We start from the raw sequence: 10,741 nt of genomic DNA, 5'->3' as shown, positions 1-10,741 counted from the left end.
CTCTTCTTGTTAATTTTTCTAAGTTTTTTATTGAGGGGCTTTGACATAATTTTAGTACAGCCCCTCAGTATCAAGATGTCCTTTTTATATGATGAAAGCACTTTATTGCATTTATGCTTTCAGATGATGCAATTTGAGGGTGATTTTGAAATATTTTCAATGTCTCTTTCTTATGGGCTAGAATTTTAACACTTATATCTTATATAAAAAAAAAAAAATCATTCAGTTGTTTATCTGTACCCAGTCAAATTTTGGACTTGGTTCTTATAAAAAATATTATTCTCGGTCGTCAAAATTTGAGGACCTTTTGGTAGGTTTTTTGTGTTGACTCCTAGTTGGTCTAAGACAAGGACTTTGTGGGGTTTAGTGTAGGCTCTTGGATCAATATTTATCTACATCTCAGATCCATCACAACCAGCATGAGATGTATGGAAGAAGAAAAGATTCAGATTTAATTTAATGAATTTCAGATTTTCCTATTTTTAGAAAAAATCACCTTTTCATGTAGATATTTTTTTGGTTCTATTAAGGCCCGGTTCGTTTTGGATTTTGAAAATCAATTTTAATTTTGAGTCCAAAACCGATTAGTGGACTCGAAATTAAATGCAAATTTGAGTCCAATAGTCAGTTTGGACCCAAAATCCTTACAACTATAACGACCAAATCTCATAGTTAACCACCAAAATCACAAAAAAAATTTCATAAACACAGAATAACCCTATATTTTCTTTTAAAAAAAGAAGAGACTAAAACCCTCATTCACGTGATGTTATATTCTTGAGTTTTACAAGAAGAAATATAACCCTTTATAAGTCTCTTAGGCAATAGATTTTAGAAACCAGCCCTCATGACGAAGGAAGATTTTAGAACTCGCCCCTAAAAGCTAGCTGTTAGAGCGAGGGTGCCCATTCCCTTATAACCCATCCACATCCATTTCACATGTCCGATGTGGGAATATTGCTTTTGTGTGGAACCCCAACAATCTTCCCCTCCACGCGGAAGCAACGTGGACCATATCGCCCCTCCATGCAGTGGCAACGTGGGAACCACGAGATCTTCTCCGAGGGAATTCCATCCTCCTCGGAGGCACACCGGGGTTACCGAGATTTTCCCGGAAGTTACCACGCCCTAGCTCTGATACCATTTGTAGGGAATTTAACTGGGTAGAACTCGCCTCTAAAAGCTAGCTGTTAGAGCGAGGGTGCCCATTCCCTTATAACCCATCCACGTCCATTTCACATGCCGGATGTGGGACTATTGCTTTTGCGTGGAACCCCAACAATAATTAAATAATAAGAACTAGTATTAAATAACTTTGTGCAATGTACCTCAACTTAATGCCTTACTCTCAATGACGAATTCACGCAATTGCGTGAGTTGAAAATTTTGAGCAAGTTGGAAGCCTCTTCTTAATCGCCAATCGGTGATTAAACTTGTAGAGAATAAGAGATTGTGGAGAGTAACCTTATAGTTGTAAAGAAAGTGAGAGATTGTAGAATGCAGAGAGTGTATATAGAGAGAGAGTGTGTATATAGAGAGAATTAGAGAGGGAAAGTGACTTGTGTGTTGAGAGATGGAGCAATGGGTATTTATAGGACCTGAAAATGATTTTAAAAATAAAAAGCACACACTTTATTATCCAGTAAAGAACATTTTAATGGAATAAAATTCAATTTCCTTATATTGCTCTCCTTACAAGTAATTTTTGTGCTAAAACAGTTAAAGAAGGGAAGATTTGGACAACAACAGTTCTTTTTTGACAAAAGCGAGATAACTTATTAAGATGTTTAACATGCTTAAAGGAAGAAGAAAGAAGAGTTTTCGAGTAGAAAACCCCAAAATAGTCGTTCTTTAGATATTGAGGATATTTGGGTAAAAATTGTTCAACTTACGAAAATACCCTCAAAACTAGCCGTTTTCTAGATGTCGAAGGGGATATTTGGGTAAAAAAATATTTAACTTACAAAAATATCCATAAACTAACCGTTTTCTAGTTGTTGAGGGTATTTTCGGTAAAAAACTAAAAGGGAAAAATACAGTTATAAGCCCTCAACTTTCTGACTCATTCAATGATAACCCTGTAGTTTCAAACTCATCAACGACATCCCCTGACTTTTCAATGTGTATAAGGTAGACCCCCTCTTTTGAAACACTATCAATGTTAATTATGATCTTGTCTCTAGTCGGTCGACTACAAAACCTTCTCTAGTCCGCCGACCAAAACACAGTGGACTCACATTGTTTGGATGATCCAAAACATTCATTTGATGGGCTCTGGCATTGATAGGGTGTGCCCAAAATATCAGCTCTATAAGATCATCCTAACCCTTCGATTTGTGGACGGACTGTCAATTGAGGAAGTCTACCTTATACACATTGAAAAGTTAGGGGGTGTCGTTGAGGAGTTTGAAACTACAGGATTATCGTTGAATGTGTCAAAAAGTTGAGGGGGTGTAACTGTATTTTTTCCAAACTAAAAATATAAGGAATCGTGGGTCGTGCTGTGCCAGCACATCGTGGGCCGCAGGCCAGATAGACTAAGATCATTGGGTCTTGCCTGTCAGTCTGTCACGACCAACTACTGTAGTAAATGGGCCGTGTAAGATAGGGCCCACGTCGTACCAGGCCGGGGCTTCCCTCAATTTCCACTTTGACATTATTACAGTATGCAATCTCAATAAGGCTTGAGAAAGCCCATCTCATTGTGCCACCATCGGGCTTCCCTCAATTTCCACTTTGACATTATTACAGTATGCAATCTCAATAGGGCTTGAGAAAGCCCATCTCATTGTGCCACCATCGTCCCATGGATGACCACCTACTCAAGCCAGCCCTGGGATGTATTCATTTTTTTTCAAACTTCATTGTACCTAAAGCTTAGGCTACAGTCCGAACAAGAATTCTTTTAGAAAGTCAATTCTTTGCACTTTTAACTTGTACTAGTAAAAATGCAAGTGCGATGCACGTGCTATCCATTTAAAATTTAAATGATAACATAAAGAGGATCTTTTGGTGCTGCGAAATATAAAAAAAAAATTGAAAACAAGCTTTTTTGAATGATTTTTAACTTACCTTTTTTTTTTTGCTAAGCACGGGAATGATCAACTTGTCCAGTAATCTAAACTGAACAGTGCTAATTAACGCATAAATCTAAACTGAACAGTGCTATAGAAGAAAAAGAGAGAGATAGATTAACGCATTTACTAAAGAAATGTGTTTTAGAATAGGGCGAAAACTGATTCTCTAAATCTAAACTGAACAGTGCTAAATGATACATGTTTGCTCCTTTATTGGTTCCTTTGTCTTCATTGTATGGATAATTCTGCAACTTCTTAACACCTTTTATCGCATATTTTGATAATGGCATGGAATCACATATTTTGATACTGCCCTCACCGTATTTTGATGATCGCACTCCTCACTTTATTAAAATGTACGGTATGGCCCATACCACAGATGATCCAACCCATCCATTAGATGGGCGAATACTGATTCTCTAAATCTAAACTGAACAATGCTAAATGATACATGTTTGCTCCTTTATTGGTTCCTTTGTCTTCATTGTATGGATAACTCTGCAACTTCTTAACACCTTTTATCATGTGAGCAAATTAAAGTTGAAAAGAGGCCAATACGGAATTTCAACCATTCCAAATGGACTGTTAGGATCGTCTGATCATAATATATATCACTACCTGTGGGCCCCGATTTGAGAGGACCGGTGCCGAGGGATGCGAGATCCCCCTGCAATCCTCTAAGATCTCCACAATGTGAAGGAGAGCTCTACAAAGGAACTCTCGAAACGGTGCCACCCTCATAGCATAGCACGAGTGGCGATATAAAAAAGAAAGAGATACCTCTTGATTCGGAGCAAGGGCTTTAAACCAAGACGCACCCGAAATAACTCAAAGTCGCCATCCATGGATAGGCCATGGAACCAAAACAAATGCTCTGCTTGCAATGGATAAACAGAGATACAAAAGGTTCGTGCCTGGTGATGAATGGAGAAGGTCCGAAGAGCACCCCCAATTCGCCCAAGTGCGAACACTTGGTCTCTTATGCCATTTATTTATTAATTTTGAAGAGTTTTGGGTGAAAATCATGTGAAATATGAACGAATATCCCCGAGGAAAACGTCTACTTAAACATGCATGACCCGGGGATATTAAGCGCATACAAAATAAATAAAAGAAGTGTGCTACCTAAGCATTGCTAGGTTATGAGTGTCTTGCCTAAATAGGTGTCTAAATTCTGATAGGCGAACACATGCATGCTACAGCTAAATGTATGAGTCTGTACAGGAAAGAAAATCTAAAATTAGCAGTTAATCATGAAATGAATTAAGAAATAGTGAATGAAATAAGGAATAAACAAAATGCCATGCAAATAAAAGAATAATGAAATAAAAACCTACGGCGAACACATAGCGCCTATCTACATTGGGGCGAATACATAGCGCCGAATATAAAATCCTAACACATCTCATCTAGAAAGCAGTAAATGACAGATAGAAAATGCAGTAATGAAAACCTATGGCGAACACATAGCGCCTATCTACATTGAGGCGAATACATAGCGCCTAATATAAAATCCTAACACATCCCATCTAGAAAGCAGTAAATGACAGATAGAAAACACAGTAATGAAAACCTATGGCGAACACATAGCGCCTATCTATATTGGGGCGAATACATAGCGCCTAATATAAAATAAAATCCTAACACATCTCATCTAGAAAGCAATAAATGACAGATAGAATAAGCAGTAAAGCGCTACAGCTAAGAAGGTAAACCTGCGCAATGAGCAAACGTCAGCACATGATAGTAAAGGATAATAATCAGTAACCTAATAAAGATAGAGAATTACAGCTAAGCATGTGAGAACTACCGCTAAACATGTGAGAACTACAGCTAAGCAGGTAAGAGCTACAACTAAGCAAGTAGGTAAAACACATAAGCAGGTAAATGTTATAACTAAGCACGTAAGTAAGCAAGGAAATGAACACACGCTATCATGATCCTATGCGAAAATCATCATTAATATGCAAACACAAGCCCTAAAGTGCTACCAACAGACCCTAAGACTCTAATGCTTAAGCCCGAGTCTTTAGATGATCTGATGTTCATCCAAAGAAGCCTACGTATCCCCGCGTCCACGAGAATCAAGGCAACGTAGTTCTTCGCGCCTATTCTAAGCTATGATGCCTAAGACATCTAAACCTCTATCCTAGACACGACCTAAAAGACCGGACTAGTTATTAAAGCTTCTTGTGCGATTATTTAAATTCCAGTGGATTGTGAATTTTAGGACACCCTATATGCCATAACTAAATGCAGGTTAGCCCTAAGGTAATGCAGGTGGTTCCTACAACCTATGTGTAACTAGGCTGTGTGTCCTAAGGAAACAATGTGATCACTAACGCATCCTAGACATAGTCATCAGTCGGCGATGTGAATCGCCAACTGACCGGACGGAGGCACTCCTAGCTAGGACAGGCTCCTAACTCTAAAACAAACACACAACAAGCATACAACAAATCAAGGACAAACTCCTAACTCTAAAACTCCTAACTCTAGAGGAAGAGCTTTTTGAAAAAAAGATTTTAAAGTTGTTTATTCAAAAAAAGATTTAAAATACTATTTACAAAAGTTTGGCTGGACTTGGGATAAAAATCCCAAGCTGCACTACGTACCTCGTGAAAGAGGATCAAGCCAACGTAGTTTGAAAATAAACTTTCCTAACTACGCTTCTAAAAGAAACACTCAACACTTTAGATGATTGGATTTTTCTGATTTTTCAAATGTTTTTGATGTTTTCAATTTCTAATGTTTCGAAGTGTTTTTTACATTTTAGGCGTCTAAAGTGTGTTAACACCCTTTCAGATAAAGGAATCCAATAGAAGAGCCTCTATACCCACCATATCGCGGTAGAGTATTACAGAGGGAAATGGGATCCCTAAAGCCTAAGGGGAAAGAAATCAAAATGAGGGAACTAAAGTTCCAAGGAAAAGAACAATCTCGAAGAGACGAAAAAAAACTAACGAGCCCCAATCAATCTCCAAAGGAGACGATATCTAACCTGTGAGGAAAAACCTGAACAGACGAGAGATGAAAAAGCTTCTAACTCTAAAGGTAGACTTCTAAACAAAAGGGACAAACAAAAAAACCTATAATAAGAACTACTAAACAATCACTCACTAAGGAAATGGTCCTAACTAGTTAAACACTCTAAGAGGAGGGAATCCCTTAACCTGCGAAAACTCTAAGGCAGGAAAAGAAGAGATTGGCTCAAGAAATGTTCCATCGACGTCTAAACCTGAGGGAAGTGTTCCGCATCCCGAAACTCGAAAAGGATCCCGAGGAACGTGCAAAGAAGAATCCCAAAAAGAAAGGAAACCTTCAAACCCTATGAAGACCCTAAGATGGGAAAAATGATAGGAAGGGAAAGGGGTTGGCTCAAGAAACATTCCGTCATAGCCCGAGCCTGAGAGGAAGTTCTCGAAAAACGATGGTAAGATCAAATGCTAATGACTACCCTAAACTCCAATGAATGTCCTGACAATAAGAGGAAGCTCCAGGGCTCCGAAACGAAGAAAATGGGGACATGACCTGGCCCTAACCCCATTCGGTCTTGACGTATCTGAATGTTGCTCGGATGACAAGTCTCGGCCAAACTTTCTTTCTTCCCAGCTGTAATGCCATAACCATAATACCAAAACTCAGTGAGTGGACTCAACTCGATAGTAAAACAAGTTGACTAGCCAACAATCAAACTCTCAACCTCTTATTTAACGGTTAATTAAATATTTTTTTGGCTTTTTTGGATTGGAGGAATTTTTTCAAAAAGATAAATATTTCTAGTATTTCCTTATTTTTTGACACACTAAAGTGATAACTTGAACCAACCCTATGCAACTTTTAATAGTGGGACCTTCAATTTATTATAATATCCCTCAAAATTAGCCATAGTCATATCATTTACCCCTAAATAGACATGTCTTGTTAGGGTACAGAAGAAAACTCTATCGTTTCTACTACTCTCTTAAGCCAAATAAAAAAAAATTCAAACAAACCAAAAACAAATCTCTGACTCAACCTACATCCCCGCTTGAAGAGTAAAGATGAATGGTTTATGAAAAATATATGTTTAGTTCTGTTTGAGAGAGAGAGAGAGAGAGAGAGAGAGAGAGAGAGAGAGAGAGAGAGAGAGAGAGAGAGAGAGACCTGCAGCTTGGAAGCCCATGAGAATAGTAACGAAAAGGACGAAAAGCCAGGCCCATGACATATTTAATGGAAAGGCTGAAGTAGAGAAAGAGACGAGCCTTTTCAAAGCAATGCAAGAGCTTTCTCTCCACACTTTTCAGCCCAACTCTTTGGAAAAAATTAATATACCCAGCACAAGCTCTTGGGTGTTAATAAACAAAAGAAGGGACCCATAGATGGAATGTCATTGATTGAAATGGTAAAACATCCTTCTTTAGTTAGAAACGGCTATTGCTTGCTTATTCCAAAAATAACCTTGTTCCAAAAATAACCCTGCACGTACACTCTCTTGTATAAAGCTTTCTAAAATTCCAAAGCAAAGCATGATCCAAGACACAGATGGCATATGTGCTTGGCAATTGGGACCGTTGAATTGATGGGTCATTCGCAAAATTGGGACATTGCTAAAACAATGGCTTAAGACTTCTTTAGGAACGTATTTTTTTCATCATGCTTGAACAACATATAGAATCATCGAATGAGGATGTAGGGTTTCCTCCCCTTATGATTCGGCAAGTAATTAAGAAAAAAAACAAAAGAAATGAAGGTTTTTAAGAAAAAGAAGGAAGGAAATAAATTCTCTTTATTTAGAAAGCAATAATAATAAGAGCAAAATGGTAGGTTTTACACTACCATCCTGCCTTAATTAGAGAATGTTAAACGACAAAGAGAGACAGGAGAAATCCCTAAATAGGAACATAATAATAACTTTCCAAGATAAAAGCTAACCTAATCTCCTAAAATAAAATTAGAGAAAAACTAGGAATTAATAAAGGTTAACACATTTGAATTATTTTCAGCACTCCGGCCCATGTAACTTCCAAAACTTCTCCTTCGGAACTCGGAAGTGCTTTTGTAAACATGTCAAGGATGTCATGTAACATAGAAAAACTTCTCTTTTGGAAGTGCTTTTGTAAACATGTTGGTGATTTGATCCACCATGCTACAATGCTCTAAATTGAATTCTCCTTGAGTCACCAAAGTGCATTTAAAGAAAAACTAGGAATTGATAACACGTTTGAATTATTTTCAACATGAGGTTGGGAATTTGGGATAAGGGTAATATACTAATATGCCTGATTTATGATGGCCAAGACCATCCATGGACCTCATTGCCCTACATATGACAGTGGGTCCATGCCATACGTGGTCATCTCCTTAACGAAAACATGCTAGTCTTAAGAGACATTTCCTTTGGGCTTTAATGAAGGATCTCCATATCCTATTTTCATTTTCAAGTTTCTTGGTTTTGATTATTGCCAGCAGTTTTCAATTAGAATCGGCGTTTAAAAATACGGATGTGACGCGGAACACGGCCAAGAAAAATCCTTGTCGACTCAGTGTGGATGTGACCAGAAATGCGGTTGACACGGTTGATGTGGTCATAACTCGGGAGAGTCAAAAGGAGTTTTTATTAACTCCGTAAGGCAAAACACCGGCCAAGAAAAATGCTTGTCGTGTCAACGAGTTTTTAAACACTTATTAGAATAGCTATGGTCCCATAGGTTAATGCGAGCTCCACAGCTTGACGATGTAGGCACCTTATTTTGTTCCTACCAGACCTAACACTACTTAGAAATCAACTTGGGCAGGTACTAGTGAATTAGATTGTGATGATCGGCTCTTCTTGTTAATGTTTCTAAGTTTTTTTTTGGAGGGGCTTTGACATAATTTTAGTACAGCCCATCAGTATCAAGATGTCCTTTTTATATGATGAAAGCACTTTATTGCATTTATGCTTTCAGATGATGCAATTTAAGGGTGATTTTGAAATATTTTCAATGTCGCTTTCTTGTGGACTAGAATTTTAACACTTATATCTTATAAAAACAAATCATTCAGTTGTTTATTTGTACCCAGTCAAATTTTGGACTTGGTTCTTATAAAAAATATTATTCTCGGTCGTCAAAATTTGAGGACCTTTTGGTAGGTTTTTTGTGTTGACTCCTGGTTGGTCTAAGACAAGGACTTTGTGTGGTTTAGTGTAGGCTCTCTTGGATCAATATTTATCTACATCTCAGATCCATCACAACCAGCATGATCGATGTATGAAAGAAGAAAAGATTCAGATTTAATTTAATGAATTTCAGATTTTCCTATTTTTAGAAAAAATCACCTTTTCATGTAGATATTTTTTAGGTTCTATTAAGGCCTGGTTCGTTTTGGATTTTGAAAATCAATTTTAATTTTGAGTCCAAAACCGATTATTGGACTCGAACTTAAATGCAAATTTGAGTCCAATAGTCCGTTTCGGACCCAAAATCCTTACAACTATAACGACCAAATCTCATAGTTAACCACCAAAATCACAAACAAAATTCATAAACACAGAATAACCCTCGATTTTCTTTTAAAAAGGGAAGAGACTAAAACCCTCATTCACGTGATGTTATATTCTTGAGTTTTACAAGAAGAAATATAACCCTTTATAGGGTTATATAACCCTTTAGGCAATAGACTTTAGAAACCAACCCTCATGAGGAAGGAAGATTCCTAATGGGTCTGATATTCCATTAGTTCCCACATTGAATAATCCATCGATTGAAGATAGATGGTCATGTGGGTTTTGCAATAGGCATAATTTGTGCCATTGAAGTATGGAGGTCTAGAAACATATTGGTCTTCCGCATACCCCGATAATAATTTTAAAAAATTATAGCCTAAATAATTGAGCAAGTTGGAAGCCTCTTCTCAATAATAATTTCATGCAATGTACTTCAACTTAATCTCAATTAGAAAAATAATAGCCTACATAATTAAATAATAATAACTAGTATTAAATAACTTTGTGCAATGTACCTCAACTTAATGCCTTACTCTCAATTGATGAATTCACGCAACTGCGTGAGTTGAAAATTTTGAGCAAGTTGGAAGCCTCTTCTTAATCGCCAATCGGTGATTAAACTTGTAGAGAATAAGAGATTGTGGAGAGTAACCTTATAGTTGTAAAGAAAGTGAGAGATTGTAGAATGTAGAGAGTGTATATAGAGAGAATTAGAGAGGGAAAGTGACTTGTGTGTGTTGAGAGATGGAGCAATAGGTATTTATAGGACCTGAAAATGATTTTAAAAATAAAAAGCACACACTTTGTTTTCCAGTAAAGAACATTAAAGAACATTTTAATGAAATAAAATTCAATTTCCTTATATTGCTCTCCTTGCAAGTAATTTTTTGTGCTAAAACAGTTAAAGAAGGGAAGATTTGGACAACAACAGTTCTTTTTGGACAAAAGCGAGATAACTTATTAAGATGCTTAATATGCTTAAAGGAAGTAGAAAGAAGCGGTTTCGCGTAGAAAACCCCAAAGTAGTCGTTCTTTAGATATTGAGGATATTTGGGTAAAAATTGTTCAACTTATGAAAATACCCTCAAAACTAGCCGTTTTCCAGATGTCGAAGGGGATATTTGGGTAAAAAAATATTTAACTTGCAAAAATACCCAAAAACTACCGTTTTCTAGTTGTTGAGGGTATTTTCGGT

The sequence above is a fragment of the Tasmannia lanceolata genome, unplaced genomic scaffold (assembly GCF_043159265.1).
Source record: "Tasmannia lanceolata isolate RefF3 unplaced genomic scaffold, GAP_Taslan_0.1 ptg000003l, whole genome shotgun sequence".
NCBI lineage: Eukaryota > Viridiplantae > Streptophyta > Magnoliopsida > Canellales > Winteraceae > Tasmannia > Tasmannia lanceolata.
The sequence above is the reverse complement of the archived record's forward strand: the minus strand, read 5'-3'. Positions refer to the sequence as shown.